The sequence below is a fragment of the Pseudophryne corroboree genome, chromosome 2 (genome assembly GCF_028390025.1).
Source record: "Pseudophryne corroboree isolate aPseCor3 chromosome 2, aPseCor3.hap2, whole genome shotgun sequence".
In the NCBI taxonomy this organism is placed as follows: Eukaryota; Metazoa; Chordata; class Amphibia; order Anura; family Myobatrachidae; genus Pseudophryne; species Pseudophryne corroboree.
This window is the reverse complement of record NC_086445.1, coordinates 47,018,765-47,044,968: the sequence shown is the minus strand read 5'-3', so window position 1 is coordinate 47,044,968 and position 26,204 is coordinate 47,018,765.

Here is a 26,204-nt window from a genome sequence, read left to right as displayed (position 1 = left end):
AACATGCAGACAAATAAGCCACACTCCCAGGGAATCCAGCTTTTCTCTCCTCTCCACTGACTGACATCTGGCATGTGCCCTAGTTTTGCCACCTTGTCACATCAATCAGCAAGGAAAGGGTTCATGAGACATTATCCTCTCAGCATTCTAAGGAGAAAAGCAATCATCCCCAGCCAAGATCATGTAAAAGGAGGAAGCTGAGCTTATTGCCAGAGACTGACATCTGGCAGCCCACGTAATCAGATGACCACCGCTGCAGCACAGGGACTCCGCAAAGCACAGAAAAGGTTTCCGAATGAGATTTACTATCGTGTCCTGTTCTGTGGCTAGTGACACATAGCTGATAACTGCTGTATAAGGCAATTACCAGGAATTTGTTTGGTTCATAGGTTAAAGCAGAGAGTAAAAGTATAGAGAGAAGCATATTATCTCAGGAATATAAGATTGCAGGATGACATGATATCAGGGTGCCACGGAATGCTCAGCTCCCTGTCCATTACACTTGGGCAGTGATATCAGGGTGCCACAGAATGCTCAGCTCCCTGTCCACCACACTAGGGCAGTGATATCAGGGTGCCACAGAATTCTCAGCTCCCTGTCCACCATACTAGGGCAGTGATATCAGGAGTGCCACAGAATGCTCAGCTCCCTGTCCATTACACTTGGGCAGTGATATCAGGGTGCCACGGAATACTCAGCTCCCTGTCCATCACACTTGGGCAGTGATATCAGAAGTGCCACAGAATGCTCAGCTCCCTGTCCACCACACTAGAGCACTGATATCATGGTGCCACAGAGTACTCAGCTCCCTGTCCACCACACTAAAGCAGTGATATCATGGTGCCACAGAGTACTCAGCTCCCTGTCCACCACACTAAAGCAGTGATATCATGGTGCCACAGAGTACTCAGCTCCCTGTCCACCACACTAAAGCAGTGATATCATGGTGCCACAGAGTACTCAGCTCCCTGTCCACCACACTAAAGCAGTGATATCATGGTGCCACAGAGTACTCAGCTCCCTGTCCATTACACTAGTGCAGTGATATCAGGGTGCCACAGAATGCTCAGCTCCCTGTCCATCACACTAGGGCAGTGATATCAGGGTGCCACTGAATGCTCAGCTCCCTGTCCATTACACTAGTGCAGTGATATCAGGGTGCCACTGAATGATCAGCTCCCTGTCCATCACTCTAGGGCAGTACCATCAGGGTGCCACAGAATGCTCAGCTCCCTGTCCGTCACACTAGAACAGTGATATCAGGGTACCACTGAATGCTCAGCTCCCTGCCCATTACACTAGTGCAGTGATATCAGGGTGCCACAGAATGCTCAGCTCCCTGTCCACCACACTAAAGCAGTGATATCATGGTGCCACAGAATGCTCAGCTCCCTGTCCACCACACTAGAGCAGTGATATCAGGGTGCCACTGAATGCTCAGCTCCCTGTCCATTACACTAGTGCAGTGATATCAGGGTGCCACAGAATGCTCAGCTCCCTGTCCATCACACTAGGGCAGTGATATCAGGGTGCCACTGAATGCTCAGCTCCCTGTCCATTACACTAGTGCAGTGATATCAGGGTGCCACTGAATGATCAGCTCCCTGTCCATCACTCTAGGGCAGTACCATCAGGGTGCCACAGAATGCTCAGCTCCCTGTCCGTCACACTAGAACAGTGATATCAGGGTACCACTGAATGCTCAGCTCCCTGTCCATTACACTAGTGCAGTGATATCAGGGTGCCACAGAGTACTCAGCTCCCTGTCCACCACACTAAAGCAGTGATATCATGGTGCCACAGAATGCTCAGCTCCCTGTCCACCACACTAGAGCAGTGATATCAGGGTGCCACTGAATGCTCAGCTCCCTGTCCATTACACTAGTGCAGTGATATCAGGGTGCCACAGAATGCTCAGCTCCCTGTCCATCACACTAGGGCAGTGATATCAGGGTGCCACTGAATGCTCAGCTCCCTGTCCATTACACTAGTGCAGTGATATCAGGGTGCCACTGAATGATCAGCTCCCTGTCCATCACTCTAGGGCAGTACCATCAGGGTGCCACAGAATGCTCAGCTCCCTGTCCGTCACACTAGGGCAGTGATATCAGGGTGCCACAGAATGCTCAGCTCCCTGTCCACCACACTAGAGCAGTGATATCATGGTGCCCTGTCCATCATACTAGAGCAGTGCTATAAGGGTGCCACAGAATGCTCAGCTCCCTCTCCACCACACTAGAGCAGTGATATCATGGGGCCACAGAGTACTCAGCTCCCTGTCCACCACACTAGGGCAGTGCTATCGGGGTGCCACAGAATGCTCAGCTCCCTGTCCATCACAATAGAGCAGTGATATCAGGGTGCCACAGAATGCTCAGCTCCCTCTCCACCACACTAGAGCAGTGATATCAGGGTGCCACATAATGCTCAGCTCCCTGTCCATCACACTAGGGCAGTGATATCAGGGTGCCACTGAATGCTCAGCTCGATGTCTATCACACTAGGGCAGTGATATCAGGGTGCCACGGAATGCTCAACTCCCTGTCCACCACACTAGGGCAGTGATATCAGGGTGTCACAGAATGATCAGTTCCCTGTCCACCACACTAGGGCAGTGATATCAGGGTGCCACGGATTTTTCAGCTCCCTGTTCACCACACTAGGGCAGTGATATCAGGGTGTCACAGAATTTTCAGCTCCCTGTCCATCACACTAGGGCAGTGATATCAGGGTGCCACAGAATGCTCAGCTCCCTGTCCATCACACTAGGGCAGTGATTTAAGGGTGCCACAGAATGCTCAGCTCCCTGTCCATCACACTAGGGCAGTGATATCAAGGTGCCACAGAATGCTCAGCTCCCTGTCCACCACACTAGGGCAGTGATATCAAGGTGCAACAGAATGATCAGCTCCCTGTCCACCACACTAGGGCAGTGATATCAGGGTGCCACAGAATGATCAGCTCCCTGTCCATCACACTAGGGCAGTGATATCAGGGTGCCACAGAATGATCAGCTCCCTGTCCACCACACTAAAGCAGTGATATCAGGGTGCCACAGAATGCTCAGCTCCCTGTCTACCACACTAGGGCAGTGATATCAGGGTGCCACAGAATGCTTAGCTCCCTGTACATCACACTAGAGCAGTGATATCATGGTGTCACAGAATGCTCAGCTCCCTGTCCATCACACTAGAGCAGTGATATCATGGTGCCACAGAATGCTCAGCTCCCTGTCCATCACACTAGGGCAGTGATATCAGGGTACCACGGAATGCTCAGCTCCCTGTCCATCACACTAGGGCAGTGATAGCAAGGTGCCATAGAATGATCAGCTCCCTGTCCACCACACTAGGGCAGTGATATCAGGGTGCCACGGAATGCTCAGCTCCCTGTCCATCACACTGGGGCAGTGATATTGGGGTGCCACGGAATGCTCAGCTCCCTGTCCACCACACTAGGGCAGTGATATCAGGGTGCCACAAAATGCTCAGCTCCCTGCCCACCACACTAGGGCAGTGATATCAGGAGTGCCACAGAATGTCCAGCTCCCTGTCCACCACACTAGGGCAGTGATATCAGGGTGCCACAGAATGCTCAGCTCCCTGTCCACCACACTAGGGCAGTGATATCAGGGTGATACAGAATGATCAGCTCCCTGTCCACCACACTAGGGCAGTGATATCAGGGTGCCACAAAATGCTCAGCTCCCTGTCCACCACACTAGGGCAGTGATATCAGGAGTGCCACAGAATGTCCAGCTCCCTGTCCACCACACTAGGGCAGTGATATCAGGGTGCCACGGAATGCTCAGCTCCCTGTCCACCACACTAGGGCAGTGATATCAGGGTGCCACAAAATGCTCAGCTCCCTGTCCACCACACTAGGGCAGTGATATCAGGAGTGCCACAGAATGTCCAGCTCCCTGTCCACCACACTAGGGCAGTGATATCAGGGTGCCACAGAATGCTCAGCTCCCTGTCCACCACACTAGGGCAGTGATATCAGGAGTGCCACAGAATGTCCAGCTCCCTGTCCACCACACTAGGGCAGTGATATCAGGGTGCCACAGAATGCTCAGCTCCCTGTCCATTACACTAGGGCAGTGATATCAGGGTGCCACAGAATGCTCAGCTCCCTGTCCATTACACTAGGGCAGTGATATCAGGGTGATACAGAATGCTCAGCTCCCTGTCCATTACACTAGGGCAGTGATATCAGGGTGCCACAGAATGCTCAGCTCCCTGTCCACCACACTAGGGCAGTGATATCAGGGGTGCCACAGAATGTCCAGCTCCCTGCTCATCAGACAAGGGCAGCAATTTCCAGGAGCCACAGAATGCATACAGAAGGCGTACATACAATAGACACAGCCAGTCTGGGCAGGGTGATCATTCACCACTCTCCTCTCTTTCTTCTTTTTTCTTCCCTTTTCTTGGCCTTCTCCTCTTTTGTTTCCCTTCTCTCTTATTTCTCACCACCTTCCCCTTCTCCCCTTATGTTTCTTTTTCTACCATCAACTAGAGATGGACATGGGCAATATCACTATCATCAATAGCCCTGAACTGTGCTTGCACAAACCTCGGCTGCTGAGGTCCAATTTCAGAATATTGCTGAACATCCATCCATGGTAAAACTATTTATCCAGACCATTGATGGTTACTAGCACTCAATATCCAGTGTCTATATCTTCCTCCACAGGGGCCAGTCCATGTACACTTGTCAACACACATGGGGCTGGTGTGATCTGCCCACAGGAGTCTGCCACCTACAGCAGTGAAGCCCTGCAGAACAGACAAGGATAGAATTAAGGGCATCCGCCAAACTGTCCCAATTTAGGTCAATATTAGCAATTGGGGATGTAGAGAGGATGCATGCAGAGTATTGCAGAAAATGCTCAATGGGGGTAATTCCAAGTTGATCGCAGCAGGAATTTTTTTAGCAGTTGGGCAAAACCATGTGCACTGCAGGGGAGGCAGATATAACATGTGCAGAGAGAGTTAGATTTGGGTGTGGTGTGTTCAATCTGCAATCTAAATTGCAGTGTAAAAATAAAGCAGCCAGTATTTACCCTGCACAGAAACAAAATAACCCACCCAAATCTAACTCTTTCTGCACATGTTATATCTGCCTCCCGTGCAGTGCACATGGTTTTGCCCAACTGCTAAAAAATTCCTGCTGCGATCAACTTGGAATGACCCCCTATGTTTGTGTTGTGTAATAGCCCTTCAGGTAACTCAATACAATAGACAATAGTACATATGGAAAACTAAAATTGACAAATAAATCTTCGTTCCAGAGGAAAAATGAAAGTGTGAGATCTTGGGCCTAATTGAGAGGTGGTAATGTTGGACACAAGCAGCCAATGTTTTCAGTCTGTGCACACGTCCGAGTCGCACTGCTTATGTGTTACCGATAGTTACCGTACTGACAAACAGATTAAAAAGGAACACAGGGAGATGGAATGTCGGTGGGTGACTAGCCAGACACAGGTGTGTCGATGACAGCCATAGAGCAGGTGCAGTCTTCGATGGTGCGTCTTAGTATGTGCTGTGATGGAATAGTGCTGATGCCAGTGGGTGTTACAGTAGGCTGCGTCTGCATGTTTTCCTGATCACGCCCCTTGTCGCTAGATCCTCTGTGATGGTGATCTGCCACTCAGCAGAAGTACTGTATGAATGGTATGTGAATAAAAGGCCAAATACAAAGCGTTATGTCATTGGGTAATACACGGTAATAAGCAGTGACCAGACAGACAGATATTTTTTTCTTCCCCTCCTCTGGTATTTTGGGTGAAGTTCTCACTCCATAAATATGGCCCACCTGGTGTATTCATAAATAAAAGACACATAATCACAGTACAGGCAATAAAACATTTATTAGAACAGGTTACAAATCATTTAAATGAAAAAGGAAATCAAACTCCAATTTCAAACTTAAGTTTAATTTTGAGTTAAGAACTTTACCAGATTTATCAAGCCTTGGAGAGTGATAAATTGCACAGTGATAAATTACCAACCAATCAGCTCCTAGCTGCCATGTTACAGACTGTGTAGGCAGACATATTAAGCCTGGAAAAGGGATAAAGAAGTGATAAGTGGAAGGTGATAACACACCAGCCAATCAGCTCTTAATTGTCATTTTTCAAATCCATAATGATTGGCTGGTGCGTTATTACCTTCCACTTATCACTGCTTTATCACTTCGTTCTTTGGTGGTCATTCCGAGTTGTTCGCTAGCTGCATTCGTTCGCTGTGCAGTGATGAGGCAAAACTCTGCACTTATGCGTATGCAGCGCAATGCGCACGCGCATCGTACTATTACAACGAACGATGTCGTTTTACACAGGGTCTAGCGATGCTTTTCAGTCGCACTGCTGGCCGCAGAGTGATTGACAGGAAGAGGGCGTTCCTGGGTGTCAACTGACCGTTTTCAGGGAGGGTTCGTAAAAACGCAGGCGTGCCACTAAAAACGCAGGCGTGGCTGGGCGAACACAGGGCGTGTTCATGACGTCAAAACAGGAACTGAACAGTCTGAAGTGATTGCAAGCTAGGGGTAGGTCTGAAGCTACTCTGAAACTGCACAAAATTATTTTGTAGCCGCTCTGCGATCCTTTCGTTCGCACTTCTGCTAAGCTAAAATACACTCCCAGTGGGAGGCGGCATAGCTTTTGAACAACATAAAAACTGCTAGCGAGCGATCAACTCGGAATGACCCCCTTTATCCCTTTTCCAAGTTAATACATCTGACCCCGTGTTTTAAAAATGACAGTTAGGAGCTGATTGGTTGGTACTTTATCACCGCGTAATTTATCATTTTTCAAGGCTTGTATTGTGGGTCATAGTGGTTCTAAGATACTACCAAAAAGGGGCGTGACAATTTCAACTAGATTAATAAAGTGACACTGTTATTGTACAGTGAAAAGGTCTTGACACAGGAGCTTACTCTCTCTCCCAGACTCATTGGTTAATTCTATGTTTATGTGAAAGCATCACTTCTGTAAATAATTATTCCCCACCCACCTTATGTGACTATCTGCAGTCTTTAGTCTGAGCTGTATGTTTTGTTGTTTCCATCTGCGATGCTCTTTTATTGAGATTCTCTGACTCATGTGAGTATTCTAGGACATACAGTGCAGTAGTTCACCCTGCTTATGAGTCCAGCAAACATTGCTGTCAGTATCTATCTTGTCATATCCCTAACACTGTAGTTATACTGGAACAAGAACGTAATAGAGTCTGCAGCCAGACATGTAGGCAAATGTTTCCTCAACCTCGTATGACCCTCCGCTGTTACCAAGCTGCATTGGGTACAGTACTGGGGTTGGTATCGGGAGACCGGTGTTTGGGATCCTGGAGGTCACCAGACCGCGCCCAGAATGCCAGCAGGGGGGGGGTGCAAGTGCAACGGAGTCCTTTGCGGGCTCACTGCACTCGCCACATGTTTTATGCTCACTCTATTGGTGTCGTGGACACCCACGAGTGGAAATAGTCCCTGTTAGTTGGCATGCCGACTGTCAGGCTGGCCAGAGATCGGGATTCCTGCATCGGTATAGTGCAGTGGCAAACGCAGGACTTCTAGAGGGGGGGTTTCCAAATGTCAGTCCACAATCTCCCACACCGCGGAATGTTGATGCAAGGGAAGGAGTCTGGGGAGTGGCAGAAGAACCTAGTAACGACCCTGGACATTAATGTAAACATTGGTCTTTTCATATACTGAATAGTGTATGGAATACAGTCTAAAGGGGGGGGGGGGGTACACACGGAGAGATCCACGCTTAAATTTTAAGCAATCTCTCCGTGTGTATAACCCATAGTGATAGCAATGCGCGGCCTCGCATGTCTCTATCGCCGATACTAGATTGGGCTGCATGCAGGCAGAATCTAGTAGATGGCTCACTGCACCGCTGGGTGAAGTGAGCATAGTCGTCTTCCCCCCCGTCCCCCCTCGCTCAGCACACATTGCACTGTTAATATGTAACACTATAGATGGTCTATAGGGGTTCACTACGGCTGGCCGGCGGTCGGGCTCCCGGCGCCCAGCATACCGGCGCCGGGAGCCCGACCGCCGGCTGACCGACAGTGCGGCGAGCGCAAATGAGCCCCTTGCGGGCTCGCTGCGCTCGCCACGCTACGGGCACGGTGGCGCGCTACGCGCGCCACACTATTTTATTCTCCCTCTATGGGGGTCGTGGACCCCCACGAGGGAAAATAAGTGTCGGTATGCCGGCGGTCGGGCTCCCGGCGCCGGTATACTGAGCGCCGGGAGCCCGACCGCCGGTATACAGAAGACCACCCGGTCTATAGTATAGGCTGTATCAAACAAAGTGGTCAGTAATAGGTTAAACATACCATAATAAATAAATACACAAACATAATAGAACCAGTACTGCACTTTCTAAGCGCACATTCTCCCACCTCATGGTAAGGCTCCTGTCTCTTCTTCCTGGTAGCTACTCTCTGGTCCAGTGCACTGATTGAGTTCTCAGATCCACACACACAGCAAACTTGGTAGAAGAAGCTGCTACCACTGGGCATGTGCAGCAGCTCTGCTCTGTCCCTTACACTGCATGATGTGGCAGCAGCTCTAGTAATCATATTATATACCATTGCCATTGTCATAATGTGAGCTACTTGCCAAGAGGAGGGGGATTTCTGTGCAACCGGAACCCCCCTTCCCCCCCCCCCCCCCTGCGTTTGTCTATGTAGTGACAGGCGGGATCCCGACCACCGGTCACATGTCTATCCCCAGTGCTGAGATCATTAACTGCAGTCTGTGATCAAGTAAGAGTAACAATGTATCAGAGCTGTAAGCATTGCAGAGAGTGCTTGGCGCATGTGAGATAGAAGCATCCTGATTAATGTATCATTTGTCTAAAGTTGTCTATGTCCTTTAACATGTTTTAGTCATGCATACGGTACATAGGCTATGGCTGGGATGTAATGGAAGCCGGCAATGGCAAAATGGCAAAATGCTTCTAAAACGATAGGACGAAAAGGACGCACAATCAGCTCCTGCTGTTTAAAATGATATGCAGCATGCCTATATTCTGTGTATAATTGAAGCTGTATCTGCATACAAAATGTTATGCTACAGTATATTCCAGCCAAACACTTTAACATATTTTGGTATACTGATGCAGCCGCAGTTACACATGATATGCTGCATATCATTTAAATCAGCATAAGCTGCTTGTGCATCAGTGGAGGACTGGAGTTTATTTAAGGTGTGTGTTGCTTTAATCATGGGGCTTTTGGGGGTCAATAGGCGACTTTCTCTGACACTCAGTTTAAAGAGATAGGCCAAGATGTAATGGGAGCCGATAATGCCGCCCAGGAAATTATTACACCACACTGGACATTACAAATTTGCATCTATTTCCTGGAACTCGGCCAATGTAACGGTGTGCGTATACTTCCCAGCTTCTGCGTATTTGATTCAAATTGTTGCGGTATATAGACTAGAAAACGTCCATTTTTCGGACCAACTGGAATGAATCTTTTAGTAGGGGAGCTACTAAAAGACTAATTCTGCTTGGTCCGAAAAATAGACGTTTTCTAGTCTATATACCGCAACAATTTGGATCCAGTTCGCAGAAGCTGGGAAGTAGACGCACACCATTACTTTGGCCGAGTTCCAGGAAATAGATGCAAATTTGTAATGTCCGGTGTGATGCAATAATTTCCTGGGCGGCATTATTGGCTCCCATTACATCCTGGCTTATCTCTTTAAACCGAGACACTCTTGAATTACACAGGTTCTCCATCTGCTTAAAACCAGGTGAAATGCAAGTTTGAAGTCAGGCAGCCATAGAACTTGTGTAATTCATGAATGTCCCAGTTTAAAAGCATTGGGCTAATTGTACTGTACTAAGCCTTGAAAACTAATAAAGTGGAGAGTGATAAACTATGAGCCAATAAGCTCCTGTCTTTTTTCAAACAGGGCGTGTGACATGGCAGTTATGAGCTGATTGGCTGATACTTTATCACTCTCCACTTTATCACTTTATAAGACTTAGTACATCTGGCCCATAGTATGGTAAGCCTATGTGAAAATATAAGCTTTTTTGCACTGTAGGATATTTTACATCACTTTCTGTTTTTATTAAGGATTTATAATATTTAAGGGCCCTGTTTGTCAGTTAGTACAGTACTTCAGTTCTCTGCTGAAAAAATACACTTCTCTGCCGAAACGCGTTGGTGGGGTATTTCTCTGGTTACAGTGGCTGCCTGCAAAACACCTTGGTCTAACAGCTCCAGTTATCCAGACCTGGAAGTTGCTTCTCTAGGCAACCTCACCACCTTCAGGTAGGGTACTCACCGGTATACAGTACTTTTTAGAATTTGCTTCTATGTTTTGGTTTTGGTTTTGTCTTTGTGGGACTAACTTTTGCTTGTGAGGTAACACCCTAGAAATTATTTTTAATTATTACATATAATTATCGCTCCATTTGGAGGAAGACGTGGCAGATAAAATGAATCAGAACAGCATTGATCCCTAAGTTAAGTCAGGGGTCACAGACCCATATTTTTGTGGACTATTCCATGTTGGTTCACTTTGAAGATATTACTGTCTTTTTTTTCTCTTTTACATATACTGTACCAACTCATGTTCTCGGGAGTGGTTTACCATTGTCAGGAGAGTTGCATTATTCCAGTTTGCACATTTTAGAGGATTTATGGGTTAGACAGACTCTATGAAGAAGGTATCAAAGCTTGGACAGAGATAAAGTGGGGAGAGAAAAAATCCCAACCAATCAGCTGCTGTCATTTTTCAAGCACAGCCTTTAACGTGGCAGTTTGGAAACCGATTGATTGGTGCTTTTCTCTCTCCACATTATCTCTCTCCAAGGCTGATTGGTTGGTTCTTTCTCTCTCCACTTTATCTCTCTCCAAGGCTAATTGGTTGATACTTTTTCTCTCTAGAAGGTTTGATACTTCTCCCTCTCTAAAATTTACCTGGAAGATCCTAATAAAGTACTTTTTGACACTATTTCGGACCATTATACAGTATGCTCATAGACTTCCACATTTTGGATACATGTTTCTCCTACACGTTTTTCATTACGGTATTTCATTTGGGCTTCTAGATTGATTCAGTTTGTCATACGTCCAACTGTATTTATGGCTTTTGAACTGAAGCAGCATTAGGTCTTCGAACACTTCTTCCATGGCTACTTCCTTTTTTGTAGTGTTAAACAAGATTCCAACAACATTTTAGAATGAGCTCCTGGGAGTACTACGTCCCTCGATATGGGAAGGTTGGGAATCTAGGGCAAGGGCTTAAACGCAACAGGTTTTAGATGGCTATTAAATATTTCAGGTTTATTATTTGCTTAACAATATGGAAACTACACTAAGGCTTAGAAGGGAAAATGAAGTAAAAAGGCGAGGACTTCAGATTAACCTTTAGCTTTTAATCTTGCATAGTTTTGAATCTGTACTGCTTACAGTAATTAGGTGACCTAGCTTCCATAAAGTAAGACTAGGCGCCCACAGCATGGATGTAAATGATAAATTATAACATTTAAACTCAGCTTGCGGGAAGAATAACCCACCAATGGTACACATTGTGGTCACAGCTGGCAGGGGTGTGGTTTTGAAGGTCGACAATGTCTAGGTCGACCACTATTGGTCGACAGTAACTAGGTCGACGGGGATTCTAGGTCAACGTGGTCTAGGTCGACATGTCAAAAGGTCGACATGCAATTTTTACTCTGTTGGTGTCGTTTTCGCCGTACAGTGACTGGGAACCCCAATTAGTATACCGCGTCCCCTCACATGGCTCGCTTCGCTCACCATACTTCATGCAAGGTGCCATGCTCCACTACCGCTGCGTTCGGCACAGGTTACCGCTCCCAATCGTAGTCCACGTGGATCGTAAAGTATGAAAAAGTTCAAAAAAAGAATAAAAAATGTGAAAAACTCATGTCGACCTTTTGACCTGTCGACCTAGAACATGTCAACTTAGAGACCATGTCGACCTAAAAACCCTGTCGACCTAGAAACTGTCAACCAATAGTGGTCGACCTAGACACTGTCGACCTAAGTCTTGTCGACCTACAGACCGGATACCACTGGCAGACATTGCTTTCTTCATGTTGGACAGCACTGCCATGCGCCAACCATGATGAAGAAAGCAATACACTGTACGCTGTGGTGCCTATTTATGCACTATTACACCACACATAAATACAATCCAGGCTAAGGAAAAAACAGTTGAATACTAAGAAACAAACAGTAAGAGATCTTTTCAGAGTTGCAACGGGGTTTTTGCGTGTGGTGCCACTTTCCAGAGCGCAAGGCCTAGGGGGCAGCACCATCGTTGCCCCATGGCACCTGCATTTGGCTTGCACGCCCTGGAATGGCACCCTGTAGCCAGTAGACCGCTCCAGCCTGGAGAGAGGCCTCCAATGCTCCGGGCAGTGCTCTTCTTCCTAGTGCAGTGGACCCACCCCCCTCATCATGACATCACATGTTCAGTGGGCGGGGAAAGCACAAAGCAGGATATTGCAGAATATTTTACACAGCATCGGTGTGCGAGCATGGTGGATGGGATGCTGACGGTCAGAATACCGACGCCAGTATCACGATGGTCACGATCCTAACAGGGTCAAGGTAAGTATTCAAACTCACCCCCTACCTTCTTAACCCTAACCCTCCCTTACCAAAGCCTAACTCTCCCATTAGTGCCTAACCCTAACCTCCCACCTAGGTGCCTAAACCTAACCCTCCCTTTCCACAACTTAACCCTTCCCCTTAATGCCTAAACCTAACACACACACACCAGGTGGTGCTTAACCCTAACCCCTCACTCTGCAGCCTAACCCTAACCCCACACCTCCTCAAGCAGCCTAACCCTAACCCTGGTGGTGGCTAAACCATCCCCCCCCCCCAAACCCTATATCTTCCGGCTATACTTACCTTCATGAATCTGGCTGACAGGATCTTGACCTGTTCGATGTTCTGACAGGTGTCAGTATTCCGACTGCAGAGATCCCGACAGCCAGTATCTTAAATGTATACCATTTTTGACAATCTAAGGGGTATATTTACTAAGCCTGGGATGGAGATAAAATCGCTGGAGATAAAGTACCAGCCAATCGGCTCCTAACTGGCATGTACAGGCTGTGTTTGAAAAATGACAGTTAGGAGCTGATTGGCTGGTACTTTATCTCCATCCAAGGCTTAGTAAACAGGCCCCTTAGTATTTTACTGTTTAACCTGGTTAAAGACATTTCTGAACTACGGAAGCATTCTCTGTTTACTTAATTATTTACCAATAAACAATGGGGCAGATGTATTAACCTGGAGAAGGCATAAGTAAGTGATAAACCAGTGATATGTGGAAGGTGATAATGGCACCAGCCAATCAGATCCTAACTGTTAATTTACATATTGGAGCTGATTGGCTGGTGCCTTTATCACCTTGCACATATCACTGGTTTATCACTTCCTTATGCCTTCTCCAGGTTAATAGTATACATCTGCCCCAATGTTCTAAGAAACAAATACATTCTGTTGTCTATTCTATGGCATGAAGGTCACTGGTGGGGATATTTTTGCAGCAGGAAGAACTTTGAGCATCTTAATGAAAGTTTTAGAATTTTGCCTTTTACCTAAACAAATCCAACAAGTGTAAGATGTTCAAAACAAGTCATTAATATGATGGAAATATGAAAAAAAAGAAAGAAAAGAAATCAAAGAGTCATTATGTAAAATAGCTGAATTATCTCCCTTTAAAGTAGTGCAATGTGTAATGTTTTGCCTGGCAGTGCGGCTGTGTAAGACGCGGGAATAAATCATTAATGAAGTCGCCGTGAGTTTTCTTTGTGCTGATTTATCATAATTTAAGTCTTGGCATATTAGGCATTGTCATCAGTCTCCGGCTCCCAGGAGAGGCGAGGATACAGGTGCGAGCTGTTATTAGGCTCATTGCCTCAATCACCGGCATAGCTCTATGTGCGGTAACATGACAGGAATATAGAGTGAGTTATGTTCTGCAACATCGGGAAGTATTTCATTTATTCAGCTTTATATGCTTTATACTGTACTAAGTTTTGTTATATATGGGCCTGGACCACCTCAATAAATCCCAACCCCACCTCCACCCCATCCCACCTTCCTCTCCTCCTGCCCCGCCCCTTCTGTTCTGACCGGCTCCCCTCACAGCTGACATACTGTATGATAGACTACCTAGCAGTCAGTAACAAATGTCGGAACAACATAAAAGTAAGTTAGTTGCTTCATCACTATATCTAGTTGCTGCCAGCAAGCAAAACACTTGCATTCCCCCCATAGAGGTGAGGAGCAGCGTAACCTTATAGAATAGATAGATACTGTATGAGATAGATACTGTAGACATAGGTGTGCGCAGGGGGGTGCCTGGTGTGCACAGGCACCCCCTAATGTCTGACACCCTGATCTCACATGCCTGATGCAGCGATCGCCGAGCAGGCTGATTACTGTCCCCTCTGCGCTGCACCCTGTCAGGACCTCATTACCGACCAGACGCCTGGGTTAATCAAGGGTGCCACTGACACCGGCTTTCAAATTCCCAGCTCCACCTCCATGTACAAAAAGAGTGTGATGTAACGTTATTACGTCATGCTGCTCGTATGCCCACCCGTCACACCCACCACATACACACCTCTCTCTTTCTATGCTGTGCCAACGCCAGCCACTGATGAGGAGCAGCATGCAGCCAGCGTTCCTCTTAGGAAGACAAATTCAATACTGGCAGGCGGTCAGCAGCAGCATTGACACGTCACTCGTTTTTCCAGCAGCAGCAGTACTAGTCTGCGACTGTCATTGTCAGTGAGTGACTGACTTGTAAGTAAGCTGCTGCAGCTTGCAGGGAAAAGAGAGGGGGAGCCAGACCAGGCTGAGGAGGAGCAGTGTATTTGCAGTGAGTGCGATCAGGGGTGTTTGTTTGGTGCACACCGCAACATCTGACAATGAATCTGCTTTATTAGGATTGGTACAAAGGTGGATATTTTATATGCGTTGACCATCAATAGATGGTGCTAGACATGCCCAAAAGGCGGCGCTAGACACACCCCTCCGACGGTGCACCCCCTAATAAAATGTGCTGCGCACGCCAGTGACTGTAGACAGACAGACAGACAGACAGACAGACAGACAGACAGACAGACAGATAGATAGATAGATAGATAGATAGATAGATAGATAGATAGATAGATAGATAGATAGATAGATAGATAGATATGAGGAAGATAAGGGCACCATACACTAGGCTGATTATGCCCGATTTCAGCCCAATTAGGGCATTCGGCCCGATATATTGGGTGAAATCGGGCATTTTCGGGGTGCTTTTCGCCCCCGATCCGATGCGCGTTCTCGTGAGCATCGGATCGGATCCCCCTAGATCCGACATATCATGAGTGCTGCACTCGTTATATGTCGGATCCCGCAGTAAATAGATAGGATAGTAAAAGATAGATCGTATGCAAAAAAAACTGCATACGATATATCATACTATCTTACCAACGGTCATGTCGTATAAGTGTATGGGGCCCTATAGATAGATTTATATGATAGACAGATTTTTCAGAAATAGATATATTGATGATAGATAGATAGATATATAGATAATTACAGTATTTATGATATAGATAGATAGATAGATAGATAGATAGATAGATAGATAGATAGATAGATAGATTTATAGGAGATTTACAATTATTTATTAGATAGATAGATAGATAGATAGATAGATAGATAGATAGATAGATAGATAGATAGACAGATAAATAGATAGATAGATAATTACAGTATTTATGACATAGATAGATAGACAGACAGACAGACAGACAGACAGACAGACAGACAGACAGACAGATAGATAGATAGATAGATAGATAGATAGATAGATAGATAGATAGATAGATAGATAGATAGATAGATTTATTGATTTATAGGAGATATACAATTATTTATGACATAGATAGATAGATAGAAGATAGATAGATAGATAGATAGATAGATAGATAGATAGATAGATAGATAGATAGATAGATAGATAGGGAGATAGATAGATAGATAGATAGATAGATAGATAGATAGATAGATAGATAGATAGATAGATAGATAGATAGATAGATAGATAGATAGATATATAGATAGATAGATAGATAGATTTATAGGAGATATACAATTATTTATGACATAGATAGATAGATAGATAGATAGATAGATAGATAGATAGATAGATAGATAGATAGATAGACAGGAGATATATAATTACAGAATTTATGACATTGATATTTAGATAGATAGATAGATTTATAGGAGATATACAATTATTTATTAGATAGATAGATAGATAGATAGATAGATAGATAGATAGATAGATAGCTAAATAGATAGATAGATAGATAGATAGATAGATAGATAGATAGATAGATAGATAGATAGATAATTACAGTATTTATGACATAGATAGATAGATAGATAGATAGATAGATAGATAGATAGATAGATAGATAGATAGATAGATAGATAGATAGATAGATAGATAATTACAGAATTTATGACATTGATATTTAGATAGATAGATAGATAGATAGATAGATAGATAGATAGATAGATAGATAGATAGATGTACTGACCCGTCACTCATCTCATGATGCAGTACATCGTTAGCACTTGTGCCTGTTGCGCAATAGGCATTGAATCATTCACATACCAGACTAAACCTACACTTTATTTCAGTATAATGTGTATTAAGTGGTTGTTTTTCAACTATAAAAAATGTATAATTTTTAACATTGTCTTATTATATATAATTCTCCTAGATGAAGAGCAGCCACCAGCCTATGAGGGGCACAACCTACGGACGTACACTATCACTGTCGGGGTGTCTCCTGGAGACCAGACTGAGCTGCAGGGACGCAGAACAGGGACGCAGTAACTCTTTGTTACCCACAAACTTCCAGCAGGATCCACAGCCTGATTGATCCAGGAGGCTGCAAAACCTGCAACAAAAATAATTAGGGATATTAGGGATTTTGGCTTAGCCCTAGCAGCCAAGCTAGATAGAACGGCTGTCCTAGCAAACTAGAATTGGCAGGCCGACGCATCTGGCCACGGTAACTTATTCATTCATACATTGGGAGGTGCGGTAACTGCAGCACATAGCGTGCACAGTTACCGTAGAAACACAGAAAAACAGTTCATACATCTACCTGTTAGTACCATGCAGAACAGAAGACTCTCCATCTTTCTTTGTATATGCAGCTGCTAGTGCTTGGCTCACATAGAAGTCTAAAGGTGCATACACACTCCTAGATCCTTTCCCTCAGTAGTTTCTAGATCCCTTTCCTCCTCAGTAGTTTCCTAGATCCCTTTCCTCCTCAGTAGTTTCCTAGATCCCTTTCCTTCTGAGTAGTTTCCCAGATCCCTTTCCTCCTCAGTAGTTTCCTAGATCCCTTTCCTCCTCAGTAGTTTCCTAGATCCCTTTCCTTCTGAGTAGTTTCCCAGATCCCTTTCCTCCTCAGTAGTTTCCTAGATCCCTTTCCTTCTCAGTAGTTTCCTAGATCCCTTTCCTCCTCAGTAGTTTCCTAGATCCCTTTCCTTCTGAGTAGTTTCCCAGATCCCTTTCCTCCTCAGTAGTTTCCTAGATCCCTTTCCTTCTGAGTAGTTTCCCAGATCCCTTTCCTCCTCAGTAGTTTCCTAGATCCCTTTCCTCCTCAGTACTTTCCAGTATAGTGCCATTAATACTATATTTAACCTTTGGATTTTTGAGACCCAAGTGCATGATTTTGCATTTTTTGACATTAAACTGTAATTGCCACACTCTTGACCATTCCTCTAGTCTACCTAGATCCTCAATCATTTGTTTTACCCCTCCCCGTGTGTCTACCCTGTTGCATATCTTTGTGTCATCCGCTAATAGGCATACTTCCCCTTTAATGCCATTTGCAATGTCACCATTAAAGATATTAAAAAGCACTGGTCCAAATACAGATCCCTGGGGTACTCCACTTGTAACATTTCCCTCTGTGAATGCACTCAATTTACCACAACTCTCTGTTTTCTATCCTGCAACCAAAATCTTATCTATTCAATAATCCTAGTATCCAATCCCAAGCTTCCAAGTTTATTTAGCAGTCTGCAATGTGGAACAGTGTCAAAAGCATTACTAAAGTCTAGATAAGCTATATCCATGGCTCCACCTTTATCCATCACTTTAGTCACACAGTCAAAAAAGTCAATAAGGTTTGTTTGACGTGATCTCATCCGAACCCCACCACCACCACCCCACCTCTCCCCCAGGACCCACTTAAATTTTGCTACCTGGCTTCCCCAATACCACTCCTCAGACCTCACCTCCATCATCTTTGGTGACTTTAACATCCCCATTGACAACCCCACTGACCTAGTGGCCATAAAACTTCTTGCCCTTTTTTTCTCCTTTGGCCTCTCACAACGGACCTCTTCCCCCTCCAACTCCATTGACCTTGTCTTCGCCCATTAATGTGCTCTCTCTGACTTCTCCAATTCTCCCTTACCACTCTCTGACCACCATCTCCTCTGGTTCACCTTTTCCTCATCTCCTGCACCCCTCTGTATACTCAAATCAACCATTTTTAGACACAATCTCTCTATTTTGTCTTGGCTTGAAACTCTGCCCTCCGCAACCAAGCTGCCTCCTACAACCACACCTTCACCACCGCTCTTCACTCTGCTGCCTTAATATCTTCTGTCCAACTTCTCCATTCTAAACTTTAACCTTTGAACTCTAAATGTACACAGTTCCTTCAAAAATGCAGACGTACCACCATACCAGATTGAAGAATATAGTGGAGCGAGAATACTGGCGTACCTTTTTAGACTTTTGCAGCCCTCTTATAAGTAAAATGGTCTATCCCAAAAAAGTCCAAAATAGAATAACGTGAAAAAAGGAGGCGTTCACTTATATATATGGGGGCGCAGTTGTCTATTAATCACCTGGTGTGTTTCCCAGAGGTAGATAAATTCAAATACTTATCCTTATTGGTATGTTCTGTGGCCTCTGGATGGGTCTTTATCCCTCAATCTTGTTTCTCTAGAGTGGAAGTGTATAGAAAATTAAATAATAAATGGTTTTAGTGGATTCATCCACAATCACGTCAAGGAAGAAAATGCATGTGGTATTTATTTAATCTAAAGCTAGTAACCACTTTTCAGCGTACCTAAACTTACACAAATAATGTGTGCAGTAATCACATAAAGGTTTCTTTTTCACAAGACATATGCTTCATAATATGTACAGTAGATATGTGAGCATACCTTAACTTACACTAGACAATATTAGTATGTGCCCATAAAGGTACCTTTTTATCTGTAAAAGTAGTTCAGCATAAGGGCGTACCCACGCTGCACGTTTTTGGACAATTCACATCAAGGTTTCTTTTCCTCGATGATCGATAACCAGATTGTAGTGATGATAAAAAGCGATTTTATTAACAATAAAAATATATAGTTTTTCTGGATTTTGACATATTGAAAATACATAAAAATCACCTAAAAAATGTATATAAAAAAATATATATGGTAATCTGTCTCCTGAAATGACGCACGCCCCCCCAAGGTGGGGATTATTGACTCCGGATAATCAAAACAGCCAAATCGTGGTAATAATAGCTGAGATGTACCTCTTTTCAGGAGAACTGGGACTAGTGATAAAAAGTCTGACTCAGAGCCTCCTGCCGACGCATTTCGAGAGTTGTCCTCTCTTTTTCAAGGTATGGAGGCTCTGCTAGGCTTGTCCTGGGAAACACACCTGGTGATTAATAGACAACCGCACCCCCATATATATTAGTGAACACCTCCTTTTTTCATGTACCACCACACCACTCTAGAGGAAAACTCATTGATTGGTGTACTTCTTTCAAGTTCATCCTCTCATCCTACGTTTCTGCTAAATAATACTTCTGCAAGTCTCTCATCTCTTCACAGTCCTACAATACTTGCTACCTTTTTGCTACTTTCAACACACTCCTTTGCCCCTCCCCTCATCTCTGCCTTTCCCATCCTGAGGCCATCTCCTTATCCCATCACTCTTCTGGCACCCCTACCACACCACACTCTTCTCCCTCTAGCCTCCTCTCATTGTGAACCCTTGTGCTCCTCACCCCATAAGCTGGCCCCAAGATTTTATCCTCTATCACTTTCTTCACTCCCTCTCCCTCACTGCCTGCTCCGACCCTGCTCACCTATTCAATATATTATTCTTCACTGTCTTCTTCCCCTCATCCTTTAAACATGCTCATGTGTCACCCACTTAAAAAAAAACAATCTTGACTCTACCTCACTCTTTAACTACCTCTTCTCACCTTTGCCTCTAAAATACTTCAATGGCTTGTCTACAAACATCTCACCAGCTAACGCTCTGATAACGCCCTCCTTGATTCTTTTCAATCTGACTTACTCTTCACTGCATGGAAACAGCCTTGACCAAAGTCACCAACAATATTTTTTAGGTCAAATCCTTGGGCCACTTCTCCCTGCTTAGCCTCCTGGATCTCTCCACGGCCTTTGACACCATGGAACAGGTCCTCTACTGCGCATCCTTCAAACCATTGGCCTTTCTGACATTATCCTTTCATAGTTTACCTCTTACCTTGCCATCTGCTGCTTTTCTGTTTTTTGTACCCCCCCCCCCCCCCCCGTATTCATCCTCCCATAGGAGTCCCACAGGGTTCTCACCTTGAGCTTTTGCTCTTTTCTCTGTACACCTCCTCCCTTGGTGACCTCATCAGTTCTTTTGGTCTCCTGTATCAACTCTATTCCAATGACACTCAATGCTACTTCTCATCTCCTGATCTCTCCCCTTTCCCTCCTGTCTTGGGTTTCCAGATGCCTCTCTGTCATCTCCTCTTGGATGTCCTTACACTTTCTAAAACCTAACATGAGCAAAACTGACCTCATTGTCTTCCCTCCATCAAGAGTCTACTCCCCTCATGACCTCTCTATCACCACTGACAACACCACTATCTCTTTTGTTCCTCATCTCTTCTCCCTGGGTGTCACTCTTGACTCCTCCATCTTGCTTGCCCCCCACATTTAAGGGTCTATTTACTAAGCCTTGGATGGGGTTATAGTCAGTGGAGATAAAGTACCAGCCAGTCGGCTTCTGTCATTTTTCAAATACAGCCTGTGGCATGACAGTTAGGAGCTGATTGGCTGGTACTTCTCCAGCGACTTTATCTCCATACAAAGCTTAGTAAATAGACCCCTTAATCTCTTACCCAATCTTGTCACATTCAGATCTGCAACATTGCTTGTATCAGATGACTCAGATGAGAGTTGAATTCAGGTAACAGGGTTCCCAGGTGATTTGCTGCTCGGAGACTCAGCATATGTGGTGCTACAGTGTCTGTATGATGAGGCATCTGTCTGTTTTCTCTGCCATCATTTTGCTTTTAATAAAAGGTTATCTCAATATTTTCATATTTATACACTATATTGGTAAATACAGAACATGAACATAAGGAACCCATATAACATAATGTTTACAATGATAATGTGTATCCCTCTCTTCTGTACTGTAGCATCTGGAAAAAATATATACATTTTACATTATGATAGAAGTGATAACAATAAACATTTGTGGAAAGGCCTAGGGGGTCATTCTGGCCCGTTCGCTCACCGCTTTTTGTCGCAGCTGAGCGAACGGTTCCCTACTGCCCATGCACCGGCGCCGTACTGTGCCGGAGCATGCCAGACGGCCGAAGGCCATCGCAGGGATGCGATCGCCTCTGCCTGATTGTTGCAGGCGTGGCCGGACCGAACGGGGGGCGGGCCGCAGCGGCTGCATGATGTCACACGCAGCCGCTGCGGGCCGGGGAGCGATGAGTAGCTCTCGGCCAGCACACTAAAGCTGCGCTGGTCGGGAGCTACTCTTGAAGTGCAAAGGCATCGCCGCTGTGCGATGGCTTTGCACTTCTGCGGGGGGGCGGCACTGACATGCGGGGCGTACTAGCCCTGTGCTGGGCGTCCCCCCGCATGTCAGGGAAGATGATCGTAGCTGTGCTAAATTTAGCACAGCTACGATCAACTCGGAATGACCCCCATAGTCCCATACAACGTGAAAAAGTACAAAATAAAATCCTCTTTCATGGTATTATGGGCCCGATTCAGACCTGATCACTGTTGTGTGAAATCGCACAGCGGACGATTATCGAATGACTGTGCATGCGTATGTGAGAGTGTCAGGAAAAACGCAGACGCGCCCAAGCGTTTTCAATTCGGGTGTGTGACGTCAGCTCCGGCCCAGATCAGCCTGTTTGCATTGCACTGTAGAGGTCAGTTCTGGGCTGCGCACAGACTGGAATAATCATTTGATGGTGAGTGAGTTGTGAACAGTTTAGCAGTTGGCTGCTGTCTGGCGGAATTTTTGCTAATTCAGAGTTGATCGCAGCAGCAAATTTGTTAGCAGTTGGGTTAAACCATGTGCACTGCAGGGGGGGGGGCAGATGTAACATGTGCAGAGAGAGTTAGATTTGGGTGGGTTATTTTGTTTCTGTGCAGGGTGAATATTGGCTGCTTTATTTTCACACTGCCATTTAGATTTCAGTTTGAACACACCTCACCCAAATAGGAGTTGGGTGAATACGGGGTGCCCCTTCAATATTGATATAGTGTGTCTAAATGAGACATGTGAGGTTACCTTGTTATACACTGACATGGAAACATTATTTTATTATATAACAAAGTGGATGGAGAAGGCATACCTCTCAACATCTGGAGGCTGCAACACGGGACTCCATGTGCGGCAAAGCCGCGAGGCGATGAAAAGGAGCGTAACCTAATGGGAAGGGGGTGTGGCTTCACGTGAATGACACGATCGCGAGCCATGCCTCCCATTTCCATCACAGTGGGGGCATGGCCCCACGCCCCCAGTCCCTCTGCATCACTAGAATAGATGCTGTTGCTATGAATCATTAAGAAAGAGAGAATGAAAAAAAAATGTGTTTTAAAACCTGTACCGGGCCCTGTTTGCCAAGGACCAGAAATGTCCTTATATATTTCTGATGTTTAACCCTCCGTAAGGCGCACCTCTGGGACTCATGGGCGCAGGCGCCGTGCACCTAACAGACGCCTGGTAGAAAATCATCATTAGCACCTAATTAATTCTAACGCTCTTAAAGGGATCAGTGACCTTCATTAGGACGTACAAAGAGAGAAATCGCAGGTTTTACGGCCATTTCAGCAGAAAATCTGGAGTAAAAAAGAGAAAACAGGAACATGAGTATAAGTTTGGGCGCAGTGCGCCTGAGGGGCCGCCCTGGACAAACCTACATATTTCCGCAAAAAATCCACAACTTTTGTAATTTTCATTCATAAAATGAGCAAAATAAACAATAGATGAAAATAGAAGGAAATACGAAACTTCAAAAGTGGGAGGAGTTTGGGCTCAGTGTGCCTGAGATGCCGGAGGGTCATTACAGCGCTCCACGCAGGTGGCGGGAAAACTGACTAGGGGGGTTTCCAACAGCACCTAGAGATAGGAAGGTACTAGAAAAGACAGGCCCCTGCGCCCCCTTGGGGCGGAGAGGGGAGCGAGAACAGCTTTGCGGCGCCTGTCAGGCCAGCTGCACCTGACTAAGGGTTAATTATTTCACATTAAGGGGTCTACTCATGAAGCAGCGAAAAGTGCGGAGAAGTGAGCCAGCAAATAAGTTGCCCATGGCAACCAATCAGCATTGAAGTAACATTTATCATTTGCATACTATACATTTGTACGGAGCAGCTGATTGGTTGCCATTGGCAACTTCTCCACAGGCTCACTTCTCCACTCTTATCACTGCTTCATGAATAGACCCCTAAATCACTTGAATTTGAACACACAGTGTTGTATTATTAATACAGTCATGTAATGAAAATGTACTTAAAGCAAAAACGCAAAAGTGTAAATAATAATAGTTAAACACATCAACTTTCCGCTTTAATTATTTTTTTTTTAATGACCATTTAACGATAGGAGTTACTGTGTTGGGCTATCACCGACCACCCCTTGACCGTCCCACTGTGTGTGTAACAGAGAGCAGTCAGCCAGGCTGTTCCTGAATGCACAGCTGTAAGCGGGTCATAAACTGTATGAGGCAGAAGCCAGATCCATAAGAGAAGAGCTAAAATGCGGGAGAGACGAGAAGGAGTTTGTGAGAGGCAGAGGGAAATCAACAATCTTCTTATGTAGCTTCCTACCCAAAGCAGGGATTAAACACAGACACACAGCTCCAAGTAATGCTCTGTTCCTGACCTAGAGGTCACACTTATGAAAATTGCAGCTGAAACATTCAAAGCTTTTTCCATTGTGAATCTCTTGGACGTGGAATTGTTAAAAAACAAAAACAAATGGGCTTTAATCAGCGAGTTTATTGCGAGAAGTGAAGAATCAAGGACCACGGCACAATCCATACGGGACCAAGATGTATAAACAAGCGAAGCATTATAATGCTAAGTAATAAATTCGCTGTACTTCACGGTGGGAAATATTCCTATGTTGCCAATTATGATTTTCGGTTCATTTGCTTTAATTGCTGGAACCATGGTTTATTGACATGGAATTTGCTGACTACCTAATTAACGGTAAAGGAGATAAGCAGAGACCTTCCGGATACAGGACACAGGGAGGGAGACAAGGCTCCTGGTGCTGGAGAGTGGACAGAATGGGGAAATGAAAGGCGACGAGGCCAGGACTGAAGACTGTTTGATGGGCTTCACGGGGAGTTGTCCTTGGTGCTGAAACGTTGGTCACTTGGGTAGACCTAGAAGACGCTTCATTTGCTCTATGCTGCATGCTTTCTATAGGGTCCTAGATACAAACTCAATGATGGTCTCTTGAGCGGTAAGTTAAATCCATTTCCAAACCCTTTGGATAGTAACTAATATTCAAACTTTTCTATAGAAACCAATGTGTGCGTATATATATATATATATATAAACAAGCAAAGAAGAAGGAGCGGCACTCAGCGTCTTAATCAAAAATAGAAAAGTGTATTCACAACACCATTAGAAACCAACGTTTCGGGACACGCAGGTCCCTTTGTCAAGGTGTACACCTTGACAAAGGGACATGCGTGTCCCGAAACGTTGGTTTCTAATGGTGTTGTGAATACACTTTTCTATTTTTGATTAAGACGCTGAGTGCCGCTCCTTCTTCTTTGCTTGTTTATCCACTGTTGCTGAGAGGGCACCGGCGCATTTTTGAATATTGAAAACGGAGTGCCGGTCCATTCCTATTCCTTATATATATATATATATATATATATATATATATATATTTATAATACAGATAAAGGACAGAAGAAATGGGTTTACCTGGTGTGAAGAACAAAATTTGTGCTTTTAGTTTAAATGTGCAATATAGTAAAGTCTAATATTTGATGTTATCTTTGGAAATTGCGTTGTCTGATGATGACGATGATGATAACAGTATGGGGTCCTGTGGTTGGTTGGCTTAAATTAAAAATCTAACAATGACTATATAAATCCTAAAACAGAACACTAAATAAAGGAAGTGGACACATTAACTCATGATGTGTGAGTGTAATTCAAGATATATGTATGTTATTTGTTTTAGTTAGAATGCTGAAGAAACTTTGGGGTCTATTTACTAAACCTTGGAAGGAGATTAAATGTACGGAGATAAAGGGGGATATTCAATTGTTTGAAAAGTCAGTTGGGTGTCTGTTTTTTCCTATCTAATAGACAGGAAAAAAAAAAAACCAAAACCAACTTTTCAAACATTTGAATTTCCCCCAATGTATCAGGCAACCAGCTCCTAACTGTCATTTTTCAAACCCAGCCTGTGACATGGCAGTTAGGGGCTTATTGGCTGGGATTTTATCTCCGTCCACTTTCTCTCCATCTACGGCTTAGTAAATAGACCCCTATGAAACTGGGAATGATTGTGAGCAGTTGAGATCCTTAATTTTCACCCTAACAGTTACAGGATGTCATTGTTATACATATATCACCAATAAAGTTACTCCTTGGAGATCCTACAAACCATTACTGTGAACAGACTTGAAGGACCAGCAAGATCTACAACGATGTTATTTCAATATGAGATGCATTGTGTAAAATTACAACAATATATGTAAATGTTCCATTGGAAATCTACGTAATCCGATTATTCAGCTAAACGCAAGCTATAGTTCCCTGTACTTTTCCGGTATTCGTTAGATAATCCCTGGC